This window comes from Musca autumnalis, unplaced genomic scaffold (genome assembly GCF_047663935.1).
Source record: "Musca autumnalis isolate F117 unplaced genomic scaffold, ASM4766393v1 scaffold_3, whole genome shotgun sequence".
NCBI lineage: Eukaryota > Metazoa > Arthropoda > Insecta > Diptera > Muscidae > Musca > Musca autumnalis.
In genome coordinates this window covers 148007468-148022199 of record NW_027411866.1, presented here as the reverse complement: position 1 = coordinate 148022199, position 14732 = coordinate 148007468, and positions in this window count along the sequence as shown.

Genomic DNA, 14732 nt, shown 5'->3' with positions numbered 1-14732 from the left:
CTTTCCTTTTGGTTTCTTTATTAACTGAAGATTATCTCTCAACCGCAAAAGGAATTTTTCACACCCAGACCTAGATCATAATTTAACGTAACGTAGTTAAAGTATCCTCACAAGCGTTTCGACAATACGGGTTTTATACGGATTTTATACGGACCTGTAAAAAAACAATTATATTAACGTGCTTGGCAAAACGAGATCCAATTATAATCAATATTTTTAATGACTCCGAGAATTCTAAATAATCACTAGGTTAAAAGGTTAAGGTATATTGAAATAAATAGATAAAGGGTTGTCTGAGCAAGATTCGGGTAAAAGTGAAAAATGCCACTTAAACCAGATGATATCGATTTCATGTCTTCCGAAGCTGAAAAATGTCATCTTGTGGTGCTTTTGTTGCGGTTCTTGAAATAAAGGACAAAAGGGACATTGAAGTAAGCGAGTTAGAAGGTCAAACTGTTCTACGAAAAAAATCCCCATTTGATTTGACTAAATACATGTCATCTTAAAAATTAACTGAAACAATAGCGAACAAAGATATAATTCTGATTCCAGACGGCTTATAAGGTCTCCAGCGAAATATTTATCATTCCATAACCAAAAGTTCAACTCACGACGGAACTGTCCTTTGCGATTCCGTATGTACAAAAGGAATTTTCCACACCCCAAAATTTCGGTTCTCTCGATTTGATGTTTCTTTTCTAAATTTGAATTTCGTGATTTTTGACCTCATTATACCCTCAGCATTTATGCTAACTAGGGTATATACACTTTCATACGGGCAAAATGTGCCTCATCGAAATAATGGTTTTAGACCCCAAGTATGTTTGGACGAAATGTGTTTCAGACAATTTGGAGTCGATTTAGCAATGTACGTCAGTCCGTCCGTCTGTCTGTCTGGCTGGCTGGTGCGCACGATAACTCTCGAACGGATGAACCGATTTGCACATCGTTAAATTTCTACCAAACTTAGATGAGGTTCCAATATCAATCGGTCCACGCCTTCGGGTACTCCCACACAAAATTTCGGAAAAGTTCAGTTTAGGACCTGCTCTCGAATCGTTTTGATTTTTGTTGTAGCCTGAAAGTTTCACAAAAAAACCCCTATGACACCGTGTGTAGTGGTTGGAGCGCAAGATAACTCTTGAACTGATAGACCGATTTGGTCCAAAATTTGGCCTTCATAATATTTTGTCCAAACTTAGTTTAAGTTCGAACATAAGCGATATCGGTTCACTCCTTCAGGTACCTCCCCCACAAAAGTTCAATAATGTTCGGAAAAATTGTGCGCACGGTAAATCTTTAAGGAACGGATCGATTTGGACCATACTTTACGCATCCTAAGATATCTACTAGATATAGAACAGGTTTGAATTTGGACTATATTTAACTATTCCTTTGGGTACCTCCCACACAAAATTTCGGATAAGTTCACTTTAAGACCTGCTCTTGACTAACTTTGATTTCTGTTGAAGCAACTTGCAATCGCAGTCTCAATTACAACGGTAAAAGTTTTTTCAGTGGCCGCTTCCAAAAATTAATCGGGTCTTCAATATTAATCCCGGAATCAATGTCTTGGATGAAGTGTCCACAAGATTCCAAAATCCAGAGATATTGATGGTTATGTAGCAAGAAAAAAATAGAAAATAATTGGAAAATATAGAAAAAAACAATAATCCCTTGCCATGATCTCTGAAGTTATAAAATTGGATTTTTAGAAATGGTGCGGTTTAGTGGCGAAGGTATTTAAATATATTTGCATCGGATGACTCTCACATATTGCGGAAACTATCGATAAAGAGTAATCTATTTTATCTTATTTATTTCAAAAATAATATGTTTTTCTTGTCATAATACCGTCAATATCTTTGTATTTTGGAACTCTGTGGACATTTCATTCAAGACATTGGTTTCCAAATTAATATTGAAGACCCGAAGCTTTAACCTTATGATTTTTTAGAATGTAAGTGCATATTTTCTATCTTCTAAAAGTCATTTAGGACTCGGTGACCAATTTAAAGAAAATTATTAGTCCAAAATTAGTCCAAGTCCTTGTTTTTGGCTGGCTTATGTGTTGCACGAAATCTATTATTTCTATATTTTCGTGACTTTTGCACATGAATTCAACTAAATTCGACTAAATATTCAAAAATAAGCAAAATTTTCTTTTATTTCTGCCGTTTTTATAATGAAATATAACTAGTTGCCTACTCTCTAGGATAGTGTTTTAAGTTAGCGCTAAATTTTAATAATTTGCTATAAAATATAATATTTGTACACACATAAACAAATACTCTGTTCGCAATAATTCAGAAAAAGTTCTATAATAACTGTTTTTTGGCAACATATTTAACAAAAGTTACAAAAACCGAATATTTTTGACGGATAGAAAACAGGGTTAACAACGTTTTCTTTGTTATTCTCGCATGTAGGGTTGTCATGGATCCATGTTATATAAATTTTTTAATTGCCACAGGACCAACATTCTTTTAAGTATTTGGTTATTGGGTATGGGCTTCTAAAATACTGAGGTGTTATTATAAGTAAAATTGAAACCCGAATATTATTGACACTCACTGTACATACCGATAGTCGAAAATAATATAAAAAACATACGTTCTATTTTTAGAACAATTGAGGTGAATTTATGTGCAAATTCAACGCACACCATTTTTGTTGTTTTTCTTTTATTTTGCTCTCTGCTGGATTTGAACACAAGACCTACCGATTTGTAGCCAAACACACTACTAGGCCACCCGTGTGAACAGTAAGGAGTTTAAACACATGTATGTACATCAACATTACCTCGTATTTTTCTAACAAAAAACTCCTTTGCCTACGGTAAGCTTTGAATATACAACCCTAGGATTTGTAGGCAGACACACAAGCTCTTTGTCACCGTACTCATTACTTAATCAATCAATAAATCAATCATTGATATTACCTAGGAAGTGTAATATCAGTAGACAATTGCGTGGAAGAAGACGTTAAAAATAAACTTAAAAAAGCACGATCAGCATTCGGCCGACTCAATAAAACATGGAGAGCAACGAGCATATCAACAAAAACAAATATGTCACTATTCAATGCATAAAATGCTCTATGGAAGTGAAACATGGCTGATGTATAAGATCATAGCCCAAAATCTACAAACGTTTATTAACAAGTGTCTATGAATAATACACAGAATATGTTGGTCTATCAGAAACGAAGAACTACTCCTGTTAGCCAGTGAGGAATCAATAGAAAAGCAAATAAAAAGACGGAAATGGAAGTGGATAGGCCACATACTTCGAAAATCACAAGACAGTATTGCAGGAGCAGCCTTAGAATGGAACCTGCAAGGTACAAGAAGACCGGGAAGGCCAAAGAACACATGTCGACGAACAGTGCTTGCCGAATTAAATAAGATCAACAAATCATATAATGAAATAAAAGTAATACATACCATGCAAAATTTGAAGGAAGGGGTTCCATGCGATGACGTGATCTCATTGGTTCAAACAAAGACGTGAAAGATCCGATCTTTTCATTAGCATTAGAACCAATGCATAGGAAGTCGTGAACGATCCGATCTTCTCATCAGCATTTGAACCCACGCAAAGGAAGTCGTGAACGATGCGATCTTTTCATCAGAATTTGAACCCATTCCATCAATCCAATAGAGATGAATTTTGTGTTTTTATTTACATATGCACATTTTTCAATATATAGTATAGTCTCGATAATCCGGACACCACATGTTTCGGCGATGTCCGGATTATCGAATTGCCCGGATTACCGAGTAGTAATAAAAACATATACTTTTGAAAGTTTAAATCATTAATAAGGGGCGTTTACAATATAATAACCTGACATTTATGGTAAACGAATTCATATTAATCAAATATCACGGGTTGCGACCATTTTAAGACCGAGAGCAGCTTTCCTGGCTACCAAATTTACTTCTTATATTCCTCCAGCGTAAGGTGACATTTGCTAAGTATTTTTGTCACCTAAAATTTCCTTACAACTGATGTATATTAATTCGAAGTTATTTTAAGGATATAAACTTTGTAGGCCATGTACATATAATGATTTCCCTTTTCCACGGAACACTAGCCTCTTATGACTCGCGATAGAACTACATAATTCATATGCACTCATATCATTATGGTGAATATTTAGCGATTTCTATGAACATCACCAAGAACTTCATCTCGTCGACGAACCAAAAAGAGATGTTTTTATATAAATGTTTTAGCTTACAATAAGACAAAATGGAATTTCAAATCTTTTGGTTGCATAATTACGAGAATACAATACAACAATCGTTAGTCAGTGATTTTGAATGTCAAAAAAAGAAAATAAATGGGGCCATACGATTTTTTTAGTTTATTGAATCTATGGTATCTACTCGTTTCCTCGTTTAGTTATAAATCCCAATAAAAACTAATCTATTAAACCCGACGCTTTAAATGATTTAAACATTTCTAGATAAAATATCCTTGGAATACATTACATGGCCCAAGGGACTTTCTCACTAACCGGAGGGCGAATGAACTAATTCCTTCAGAGGAAAAGAACACGCAACATTGATCTTTCTGGGAACTAGACTACCCAACATTAGGTTTTAAATACTGTTGCTTGTCATAGCCAGGCATCAATAGTTGAGTGATGAGAAAATCATTTGACAGATTCAGATAGTTAATTCCATATTGGTTATATAACTGAATCAACACTGGCTAGCCAGAAAACCGAGATTTGAACCGAAAACTTTAAAAAGCTTAATTTTTCTAATTTATACACCAATTGATATTGCTAAGAACGAAAACGTCAATGAAATAAATAAGAATCTAATACTCAAAATAGGGAAAAATATTGGTGTCCGGATTATCGAGGTAAGAAAAATGTGTGATGTCCGGATTACAGAGTCTACAATGTAAAAAATTCTAGTGTCCGGATTACCGCGTTGTCCGGATTACCGCGTTGTCCGGATTAACGAGTGTCCGGATTATCGAGACTATACTGTATATAAGATTAGTTATTTACAATAGGATTGATGTTGTTGGAGACTCGAAATCACAACCAACGTGGTTAAAACTCTCGTCGTAATGATAATGTCATTGTAATGGGTTGGTGAAACCAAAAGCATTGGTGGAAATGACATGCCAAAGCATTGGTGAAAATGAAATGTCAAAGCATTTGTGTAAATGACATGCTTTGGATCCAAAAATGATCAACCTTGACCAAAAATCATGAAATTTTAAAATGTAGGCTAAGGTTACGTAAGGCTATTTTAAAGGTTGTCAGTTTAGTTTTTATTAATTATTGAGAAAAATTATATAAATTCAATAAAGAAAGAGTTCACAATACTTAAGATACAATTTTGAAATTTGGTACAGAGTATATGGTAAATTTCAAATTTCTTTTGCAATTCCATTGGAAGAAATGTTAAAAAATTTTTTGCGAGCACATCCGCAATTTTTGGAACATAGATTAAGAAAAAAGTCGTGGTTTTAAATCTGTTCGCGTTCACAAAATTGGATGCTGCGCTCCAAAGTTATGGGGGGTTTTATTCCGTTATAAAGAACAAATATTTAAAAATTCAATTTTTGCTGTAATAAGAAAATGTATATATAAGACGTTAACAGCAATTATTATCTATCCGTAGATGCCTAAATATCTACTAAATGTATTTCTATTTTCGCGGGAAATCAAGAAATACTGAAAAAATCTTGGAGTAAATTTAATTTATTCTAATTTAGAGTACAAATAAAACTCGAAAAAATAAATTAGAAATACGTACAGATTCTAGACAACGCGTAGAAAAATATGAGACCAAAATTTTAACGATAGAATTTATAACTGCCATATTACAGCAACAACAAAAGACGAAAACTTAGTGTTGGAAATTATTTCAATAATATATTATTTTGTTTAATACGAAAATAGAAAAAAACATTTTTGGGAGTTATTCTACTATTTCGCTAAATTTCGATGCAAGGACTGACGGACTTCGCTGAAACTTCTTCAGGGAAAACGCGATGACAAACCCGAAAGTGTATTTGCTTACTTTGATAAACAATAGGATTATGAAATAGAAAGTAATATTGAAATTATAACCAAAGAAAAAACATAAAAGTTAAAAAACGTATAATACGCGAATTCGTTAAAATCAGTTAAGGCGCATGCGCTTTTCAGATACAGCGAGTGCATCTCTATCAATATGTAGCGATTTTTCCACTTTTCATTCAGCGGCCAAAGTGTGCTGTCAGCTGCATCTTACTGTTCAAAAAACTTTTATGTGGGTAAAAATTGCGCGATGTACATACGATTATAAGGCGCATCCGATTTCAGTGACCGCCTATAAAAAATACGTCATTATAACAAATTTTAAACAAATTCGTCAATAACCGCGGATGTGCTACCAAATTCTATTTTATACGAAATACTAATATTACTCCAGAATCTCGGTAATTTATGCCACACGGTTTTGGAAAATAATATAATCGCGTATAAAGGATTCCATTTATGTAAAAACAACCAAAGAAAATCGCGGTTCAATGCGCGGAATCATCAAAATATAATTTTGCAGAATTTTCTACTTTCAAGCTATCTATATCTGGCGTTTTAGTGGATGGATTCGAACGCGGAAGGGTTCATCAGATCCGGCGCGTAAAAAAACTAAAATCACGCGGGGTTCAAGGGTACCTGAGTCACAGTTGTAAATTTTGAAGCCAAAAAATAGGTTTTTGAAGAAAATTTACGCACCAAAATTTCGAATTTGGACTCCTATTACTAGGGAGCTGTACGGAGCACACTCATGAGATATACATCAAACGACGTGGAATCACGAGTTCTACAATCCAATAAATAGTTTGGGTAATTATCTGGTTGCGCCCTCCAATTATAAGAAAAATTCAAAAAACCCAGATTTCAAAACTTCAAAATGTCAGCATCGATTTTAGGGGGATGCAGTGTATATATCGAAAAGTCATACATTAGAGCCATGTTGCCCAAGGAGTATTATTCAATTCTTTCTTTGAGCTCAGGTCTGAATTTTCCGTGGTTTGACCAGAAATCAAAAAAGAACACAAAAAAACTTGTAAACTTCAACACATTTTTACCCATTTTTTAATATTACCACGAACACAGCTTCCACGAAAATTATTTGTTATGGTCCATACTATGAGATCGTGGCTAAAACACTTCAATTAATATAAATATATTCATATTTTATAAAATATATTAACAGTTCGCGTCTTATTAAATGGTGAACCTCAACTTCAACGATTGTAAAACATTTTTGAATATTACCATATATATTATGCATTACTTCTTTGATATTTTGAATTGAAAATGAACTATATAAGACCACGTTTGGTATGGTTATTCGCATTTTTAAGTTATTAAGCATATGTTGCTCACATTTTGGTACATCCACATTCGCTCTTAATGGCACATTCGCTCTTAATTGGCATTTTGGTTTTTTATTTCCGTAGAGAATTGCAAATGTTTTCGCTTACATTAATTTCTATGAATATCGGCTGCTATACGGATTTTGGGATTCCTTTGGTTGGAGAACCTCCATGCCGAAAGTGATAAAGATATCGCCCTTCAATTTCAGTCCCATGTTTCAACAAATTTTTAGTTGGATAAATCTTTGACCCCCATAAATTACATTTTATAAACCTTTTAATTGGAATGTGGTATACTGTAATATGTCAGTGTATTTTATTATCTCTTTTAAATTATTTTTCTGAATAAACACTTAACGACTTCTTTGAATTAAATATCTTCAAAAAGAAGAATAACTCGCATCGGCGAATGCATATTGGAATTGTATCGAATAATTCTAATCGAATTCCAATGTACTGATATTGTGGCGATAACCTAAGAAAATATTTTTTATGTCAGAAAACGCAAAAACATTCCTTCTTTAATGGAAGAGATTAAGTCCGTTCAATAAAAAAACATTAAAAAAGAAGGCGTTTGCAATTTTGGCCATTAAGAACCGTTTCTACAAAGTTCTTATGTTCTAGGAAGTTGTTTATTAAGATCTAAGGTACAATTTTGTAGTTAATTCGTAGCTTATTTTGTTTATTGTTGAAGATTCTATCTCATTTTCGATTGCTTGAGTGGAGTATTCCCCCATTGGCTCAACTTCATTTATTACCCTCTATTACAGAGGGTAATGTTTTTCAAAACGAACTGACAGTGTTGCAAAATTTTACTGATCGCTACCAATATCATGATTTCATCCCGGCGAAGGGAATTATCAATTGGCTTCTCAGGTTTTGAAATGATGCCTTTTTTTTGTTAAAAAAAAAAAACAAAATTCCAATAACAACCTCACAGGCAACTGTGTTGGTGTTCTTTTCAACTCACAGAATTCGAAGAATTCTTAGTTGATACGTGCTGACATGTTGCAAAATATTTTGATTTTGGTGTTTCTTTGGAAAAGCCGAAAAGTGAGTGTGATTCTCATTCATATGAGAATACTAGACACTTAAAGAGTTCGGTTTTTCGCTAAAAAGGCATCATTTCAAAACCTGAGAAGCCAATTTATAATTCCCTTCGCCGGGATGAAATCATGATATTGGTAGCGATCAGTAAAATTTTGCAACACTGTCAGTTCGTTTTGAAAAACATTACTCTCTGTAATAGAGGGTAATAAATGAAGTTGAGCCAATGGGGGAATACTCCACTTAATTCGTAGCTTCAATTTTGATTAGTTTGATATCTGTAGACCAAAATTCGAGTAAGAATTATAACGGAAATTTGACCTTGACAATTTTGGCCTTGAAGATGAGGTTGATGGATTTAATGTGTTCACAATTATTATTCTTTACGACGAGAGTTAAAACGTTGCTTCCACGAGTGATTCCAAATTCTTAGCGGTTTAGTGGATATAGTCCTTTGGAGGCCTATAACCACGAAAGTTGATAAGATAGGGAAAAACGGCGAGACTAGTGTCTTCTTATTTTTGGTCTTCTATCACGCTGCGGTGTCAGAATATGGTTAATAATTTTCCTGTCGCATAGTGTTATATTTTGGAAAGCAAGTAAACCGTACCAGTCGGCTTTGCCGCCTCTGTGAATTGAGACGTTTATCTATCTACAGATCGAAATTCGGCTTAACAGAAAAGATATTTTCCCCAAAATTTTTATTCTGAGACTTTTCAGAATTTTGTGGCCTTTTTTTTTAACGATTTTGGACGTTCCAAATAAATGGTTGCGTTTTTCTACTAAAATTAATTTGGATTAAAGCGCAAAAAGGGTTTAACTTTTGCGGATAATGTTTCTAAAGGAATGACCCGAGTCTGTCCATTAAACAAGTAGATTTCATTATGAGAGTCATTCTTCCAATAGTAATCGCGCCCACCAGCCATATTAGTTGGTCAACGTAGAAGATGGCCAAATTGGATATTTCGCACAATTTGGCGAAAAATGTTTAGCTTTTGTGGTGGATGTACCAATATGACTTATGCTAAGTTTGGAAAAATATTATGTCGTCCAAAATTTTGGAACCGAAGTGTTGGACCAATATGATTTATGCTAATTTTGGAAAAATATTATGTCGCCCCCTGCGTACGTCCCTGGTCTATGCTATTAACTCTGGTTATTTGAGAACTATACCCCTTTAATGCCTGACATTCACCGTTTTTACAGTGTTTTATTCACTTTGGTTTGTTGCCTTTTTCTTTAGTTCAAATTTAGTAACACATTTTTAACACAGTTGCAGTTGACCAATCGAACTAAAACTTTGCAAACTTTTCATATTTTGATGGCAATACATGAATATGAAACCAAAACCAATATGGGTCCATTTGTTTCTATATTTTGAGGATTTTGTCTTCATTTTTACCAGAATTGGCTGTAACTTGGCATTTGGTGTTCCCAATGGTACAGAAACTTCTTCACCAAAAATTGTGCGCAAAGGTCTAGGTTTTGGTAAAGACCCCATATAAGGGTACCACCCGATTTCAGAAATTTTAAAGTTTTTACCTACATTTTCGGCCTAAATTAACTGTAATTTGGTTATGACCTTCTCAGTGATCAAAACAAAATATTTACTAAAAAGTTAAAAATAAAAAATAATTAAAAAATAAGTTACAGTGTTTTATTTATAAATGCACTATAAACTACACAATATTTTTTCGCTTAGCCTCAATAAGCATATTCTTCTTCATGATGGTATCTATCAAATAAAACGCTTGCCGTTAAATTTTGTCACCATTTTTAATTTAAATGCAAGCGTTTTATTTGAGAAATTCCATCATTATCATTTTTTCAGTGCATTTATAAATAAAACACTGAAACTTAATTTTTTAATTATATTTTATTTCATGTTTATTTCTATAAAAAAAAAGAAACAATATTTTACCCAAATACATTTTTAACACAATTTTAAATTTGTTATTTTACTTAAAGTGTTTTTCCAAAAATCAGATTTTAAAAATATTTGTTTTGGGACGGGGGATATAAAAAGTAAATTTCCAATATTTGCATCTTCCGTTAGCAATACCAAAGCTATTTCCATCGACAACCTTTTAAATTATTTCCAAAAATTGCATAAAGATCGACAGACCAATGATGTTTTGCCTTTTTGCCTTTGGTTTGGCAGAATGCGTGCAAGGTGGTGGCTGGTATGTTGTGGGTGTAAATATTCGAAAATTGTGTTTGTGCCCCTTTGTCCGCTTGCCACTGCAGCCAACAGAGTCAGTGAGTGTTTGGTGTAAACTTTCTAATTTCTGCAACCGGATATGAAGCACCGTAATGAACAATTTTCAAAACCGGAAAATGCTTCTGACTCTTCATTTTCGAAACATGGTAGTCTGCATGGTAGTCAGCTAACTCTGCCACAGAAGGACAAACCAACATACAAACTACGTCTCACCTGATAAAGGCTGTTTGCTTTCGAAAAAGGCTAGGTCTGAAACGCCTGCAATTTTCACTCCATGACCGATGATGATGGTCCTTGCAATACTTAGTATTGGTAATTTTTGACTTTTACATTGAGTGCTGGGTCGTAAAGCAAAGGACATGTGGCATGGTCAAACAGAATCCTTTTTGGTGATTTTCAATGAGAGTCCTTGAAAATGCTTGCCAAAAAAAAGCAGCGACATTTGAAAGAAGTTGTCATATTTTCATTAAGAGCATTTAAAAGCTATATAGCCCTATCCCTCAGTGTAAAGGACTCCATGGCGAGCAATAGCAACAGTACCAAACACATTTAAGTAAGGCTACTTGTATCGGTGGTATGGACTTTTGTCGGAATGTTGAGTTTTGTGGTGTTTACATTTCGGTTAACAACATGTAACTCACTTATTGAGTCATTTGGTTTCATCATTGCTCAGTTACTCCAGTTACTGGCTGTGATTTATTCTGGGTGTCGAGTCTATATTCTGTCCATGGTTTGTTGGCTGCAAATGACCGAATAAACTAAGAATTGCCCAGCTGTGTGTGTAGATGTGCCCTTGAATGCCCGTCGGTAGTTGAAGGATTCCAGTAATAGATGTAACTTAACATTAAATGTGAATTAAAATGAAAAGACCAATTCATAGAGGGTGAAATGTAGAGGATAATTCTTTGGCATTTTGTTATAGTTGTGGGGAAAAAGACCAGTGAAAACTTTTGGGGATGTTCGGTGTAATTTGTAAGTTGTAAAAAGTTTTCAAAGGTATTTTTTCGCTTTACTTAATTTACACTGAATATCAACCGGTTTCGGAACAAGTAAAAACGCGATAAGTTTGGCCCCGAACTTTTTCAGGTTGAGGGTATCACCACGAATTGTATTGAAGCAAACTAGAATAATTAGTTTCCTTCAGTTTATGAAAGCACTAAGCTACTCCGCCACGATGTCCCTACCAAAATATTCTCCAGTATTAACAAGTTTCCGAATAAAAGTTTTGTATTCACATTTTTGTCCATGTTCGGCATTCGGCTGTTGATGCTCGGGAACACGATGACTTCGACGTTCGTCTGTTGATGCTCGGAAACACATGGTTTCGGCGTTCGGCTGTTGATGCACGATGGTTTCGGGTATTAGTCTAGTGTTATGGTCTAATTTCTACCATGCGATACTGGTTTTCTAACTACGGAACAACTGACCCGAAGGCCTGTGGAACTGTTCAACCGAAGGCCCAGTAAAATTGCTCACCCGAAGGCCATGTGGAACTGCTGACTCGAATGCCCAGTGGAACAGCTGACCCGAAGGTCCTGTGGAACAAGCTGTCCCGAAGGCTCTGTGAAACTGCTGAAACGAATGCCTAGTGGAACAGCTGACTCAAAAGGCCTGTGTATGTATTAGCCATTACAACTTAATGGCCAGCCCTCGAAAAGTATTCCCGACGCTATAACACCGAGGCGTAAGTCCGCGGATTTAGAACAGTTTTTTGATCCAACCCGTTTAGCTAACTCCCTGCAGTCGTAAGTTCGACCTTCTTAAGCATTTCTGAAATACTTTAGTGGCCTGGAGTATAAAGTAAATGAGAATTATTTGTTGTGCGCAATGACAATGAATGTTGTGACATTGCACTAAAATGCAAATCTCCCTTGTCTAAGACGTTATTTCTCTGCGGGTAGGTAGTAATGAAGTAGTTTAGGTTTGTTATTGGATGGTTCTGTATGTTAAGGGTACTAGTTGTTGTATTAGGTACGTGAACATTCTGGTTCATCTGTTTCAAGATTTAAAAAAATCTGCAACATGGACTGGCTGCGTTCGTAAAGAATCAGAAGACAGGTGGATTTATGTGGGCAGTTTAACAAATGCAGACTGTCGTGCCATCGCAATGCACATATGTATGTTGGGTATCGTGTTTGTTCTGGACTTCTCCCTAAATCATGAACATCTCTACTGACGTCCCTGTGGCGGAAAGCCTGTACAGTACCATGGATGCTCACGGCATTAACACCAATTGAGATAGTGAATCGATGTTCGTCTCCTCATGAATGTGGTTTACTTGTGTCATGAGGAGACAACCTGTTGCTCTTACTCTTCCACTGCGTGTCGTTAACATTTGTATACCACACTGGCGCCGCATATCTAACACAGACCGGAATATTGTTTTATAAGTGGTCAACTAGGTTTTAATGTCAGCACCCCAAGTACTGCCAGCCAGAGACTGCTACTCGTATTGTTGCAATCGGACTTTACACCCAATCAATAGCTTAGCGTCGGACATTTTCATTTTCCTCAGATGGAAAAACTACTAGATGTTCAACGTTTCGGTATGACCCGACACAATATCGTACAGTAACCCGCTAACATTACGATCTCTATGCCGTCTGAAGGTTGTGCAATTTCAGAAAGGCAGAGGTTAAAGAATTTCGAAGATATTACTACCCTTTGGGGAACTCCCTGTTTCACACTACGGCTCTTACATACATATGCTCCCATACACATCCCCAAAGGGACACGGGAGACATCCCATATTAATGATTGCACGCCGATTCATATTAATTCAATGATATGGGACCTACTTTTTATCGCCGAGTCCGAACGACGTGTCTTACGAGACCACTTATAGATAAGTTTTACATGGGCTAATACACTCAGGAAATGCCGCATACATTTTCCACAGTTGGAAATAATGATATTTTTGTGCGGCCTGGGAATCGAACCCGGGTATCGGAGTGCAAGGCGGACGTGCTTATCATTGAACCACGGTGGCACCTACGCTACGCTTCTTTGGCCACAGCCACAAGCGGCTGGCGTCCACATATATAGCGGTATCGGAAGCCTTTGGTCAAGAGCCACTGTGACTGTTCGGTCGCATCGAGTGTTATGATTAAGTCCTCGACTAATACGTGTGTGTCATGTAATGCTATTGTGGTACTGATGTTGGGTAACTGGAAAACTGCTTGTTACCATGGGGAGGTGTGCTTCTAGGATCTTCGCTACTGGCGACAGGAGGGAAATCGGCCTGTACGACGACCGTTCTTCTTGTATACTTGCCTGGATTCACTAGCGGGACCAGCCTGCCAACTTCCAAGTTTTTTTGTTCAATTTGAATATGATGAACCCGGAGTTCAGTAATTGCATTACCAATGAAATTCTGCGTGGGCGCTCTGCTTTGGATGGTTACGTCGAAAGCAATAGCCGTTCTACCATCCTTCTTTCCCGGGTTCGAGAATGATTTAACTGTTGTCCAACATTCACTCAATCCTGTAGAGCTTCAGGCGATCCATACACTTTTTCCACTTATGTTCGCCTACAAGCCTGTTGCCATTAGGAATAAGTTTCCCTATTATTGGGTCTTCAGGGTTCATACATCGAAGCTCATCACGCTTATGTGCTAGCCCTATCGCCATTACTAAGGAATTTGGTCCAATTTCGGGTATTCGATCAGCAGTTATGTAGCGTGCGGTTGCAATTGTGATGTTGTCCTGTAAAATTCTCTCCACACCCGAGGATCTGAGAGAATAGGCAGCTCTCTAAAGCGGTAATAAGAAAATTGTCTGCTCCCCTGACATTCAGCTTTCCCATTTTTCAGAAAAGTACGACTGCCAGAGGTTATAAAGTCGGGTATTCTGTTAACGGAGGCGACGATAGGGAGGTGGTCCGAGCCAAGGGAATTTATAAGACCAGGGGCCATACCACAATAGTGATGTCTGGGGAGCTGTGGCAATCTCCTCTTATCTCCATAGAAGCATCTTCGTTCACCGTGCAAAATGTGACTGTGCCATATGCCTCTGGTCATTTCCTAGGACGGAATACCAAAGCTCGTGATAACCATTGAAGTCCCCTAG